We start from the raw sequence: 2,946 nt of genomic DNA, 5'->3' as shown, positions 1-2,946 counted from the left end.
ATAACGTCAGCGAACTTGTATTACGTAAGCACCGATGTAGTACCGGGAAATGTAGTCCTTCTATTTATTTGGGCTGTTGGAAAACGTGAGGCCTTCAAGTCTCTGCCAGAAAGCCTCTTTTGAACCCAATTTCCGCCAGCGAAAGAAAAAAAAATATTATTATAGTAAATCACGATTTATGACGTTTTATTAATTATTTTTTACTTTTTATCTCATCTTTATCTCATAATTTCCAGTTTTTGTCTCACAGTTATGACTTTTTTTTTAAATATCAGAACTAGGACTTTCAATCTCAGAAAACTGACGCTTTTTTTTTGTTTGTTTTTAACGTATGACCTTTTAAACTCAGAATTATGACTTACCATGGGGACATTTCTTTTGTCTTTCACTGGCAGAAATTGGTTTCCAAAGGGGCTTTCTGGCAGCGAGCCCTACTCAGAGGTGGAAAAAAATCATGATCTTTGCCAGAAAGCCTTTACTGGCTATCTTCCATATGATTTATATGTCATTATTTTGGCCGCAGTATGTACATGGCTTAAGAAGAAATGTTGGACTTGACAAAATTATTTTTTAATGTGAACACTGTTGATAATTAACCAACATTTTTACAAGTATTCATGGTTTACATTTTATAAGTATATTATATAAACAGAGGACAATGTCATTATATGACCTCCAATTCATGATTTACCAGTCAAATTAATTCACAGCTTCCATTTCTTATGAAACAAAACATTTTGTATGTGCCTGTTCTGCCCCTATATGGAAAATACATAAGTAAATTTAACTTGACCTAACTGTTTATATGTTTTCTTGGAAACTTGTGAGTAATATATTTCGCAGTCAGACAAGATCCTTAGTTAATTTATAGGTTATATATGACAGTCATTACAAATACAATATTCTTTGATGTGTGATATCAAACCATGACCTGGGCAAACATTAGTGAAACTGAAACCTTACAAGTGTTGTATAAAAAGCTTAAAAGTCTTCTGTAGGTTACTGTAGGTCCATGTTTCTTGGATTTTAGCCTTTATTTGACAGAACAGCTTGAAGATGGACAGGAAACGGAGCATGATATTGTATCACAATATCATGATACAGGGTTTTGAGAATCAATACAGTATCACAAAACATAATATCATGATATATGTATCAATATTTTCTTACTACCTAGTTTTATGTTTGTTGTCAAGTTTGTTAATTGTTTGTCCAGATATTCCTTTCTTGTTAAGCACAAACACATACATTTAGATTAATATCTGTAATTTTGCACATTTAACTGTACTTTATGGTATTCACACTTCAGACTCAAACTTCAAGTTACCTGCAACAAACTTGGCTTTTGTGTGTGTTGTTCTTTATTTTAAAATGCATTTCAACATAGTAATCCTGATAAAATTTAAAAAAAAAATGTAACTGTAACTTATATATTTTCTTCTGAAACTGTACTGGAATACAGTTTCTGTTTTTTTGTATCCTGATTATGTAATCCCATTACACTCCTCGAGCCTGGTCATATATGAGACATACAAATAAAAAAAAAACATAATGGTGTATATTTAGATATAAAAAGCATAAATATACAGACATGGCACGCCATAGCTCACACATGGATATATCTGGTAGCGCACACACTCCATGTATTCAGTTCTTACTTCAGTGGCCCAGGTTTGATCATTTTATCCTCATAACAAAACATTCATTTTTAATTTCTTTTTAATGTGAAGCAGGTATTCATGACACATACAAACATAGCATATATACAGTTAGCCGAAATGTATCTGGATGAAAAGGATGCCACATTAATGGCATCCTTTTCATAAAGAACCTTTATTATGCTGGTGATTAAAAAAATATCCTTGATAATCACTGATTGTCAATTTAAAGATATCATATCAAGCACTACTTAACAGTGAGTGAATTACATTTGAAATAGATGCCAAAAGTGGTTTGTTGCGATGTCATCCAGTACAAATGCAGAAATAGAAAAGAGCAGAGAAACAGCCAACATTACAAACGTGATGTCAGTGAAAAATCCAGGGTCCAGTTTCCATCACATCTCAAAAAAGACCCAAAGATTGAGCTGAATGTTGACAAAAACTCCACTATGTCAACATTCATTTTACAGTATACGTATGAGTCAGGTCCCTTCACATATGTTCAGATCACCCCGTCCTTCTTCTGTGTCCTCTGTTTCCCCTCTGGTGGGCTGCAGCAGCATCCGTACAGCAGAGCGAAGATGACCAGAGACAGAACTGTCAGTATGAACATTCCCATGACCACAATACCGCCCAGAGCCCACGGCTCCTGCTGGACCCGATGCAGGAACCATTCCACCCAGTCCTCAGGCGACCCTGTGGGTTTCTGCTGCTCTAGTGCACTGCACAGAGGTGAACACATGAGCCAGAGAGGAACCATATTAAAGCTCACATGGAGAAATAATGTGGATAAACTGATGCTGATGAGACATGTTAGTTGACACTTTATCAGCTGATGATAAAACATCTGAAACAGCTATAAAAGTAAACGTTTTAATCAGCATGCTCCATAGAAAGCTGCTGATGTTAAAATCCATTGTCACTCGACACATTCCTGTTCAGAAACTCACCTCTCCAGGGCCATGTCCCGTTAAATGATCCTCTCACGGCTCAGTGGCTCCCAACACTGTGTGGATATATTGTAGTGTGTGGTTTCAGCTACTGTTTGTATCCACTCACAGCCCTGGAACTATTCTACTACAGCACAAACATTACAGTTTACTATCAGTTTGAGCACAGAGAAAGCTTTTTTATATGTCCAGTGGCTCCGCTCTTCAGATGACACTTTCAGTTGCTCTCTGTGTGGGCAGGGCGACGAAAAAGCAACTGTTCCTGGTTAATGTTTACTCAAAATATTGACCGTGGAGGGGAAGGAGAGATAAGGTATGCAAACAAGCAGTGTTTC

The 2,946-nt window shown here is 36.3% G+C and overlaps 1 long non-coding RNA gene across 1 annotated transcript; it reads right to left on the bottom strand.

Moving 5' to 3' along the window:
* Nucleotides 1-1,409: 1,409 nt before the first annotated feature.
* On the bottom strand, nucleotides 1,410-2,889 carry LOC146311605 (uncharacterized). Its single transcript, XR_014772185.1, has 2 exons — nucleotides 2,612-2,889; nucleotides 1,410-2,383 (listed from the first exon to the last, which is right to left on the bottom strand). It is a non-coding gene; the product is annotated as an uncharacterized LOC146311605 (long non-coding RNA).
* Nucleotides 2,890-2,946: the final 57 nt, after the last annotated feature.

The sequence above is a fragment of the Lutjanus erythropterus genome, chromosome 17 (genome assembly GCF_056507025.1).
Source record: "Lutjanus erythropterus isolate fLutEry1 chromosome 17, fLutEry1.hap2, whole genome shotgun sequence".
Lineage (NCBI taxonomy): Eukaryota > Metazoa > Chordata > Actinopteri > Lutjaniformes > Lutjanidae > Lutjanus > Lutjanus erythropterus.
The sequence above is the reverse complement of the archived record's forward strand: the minus strand, read 5'-3'. Positions and strand labels throughout refer to the sequence as shown.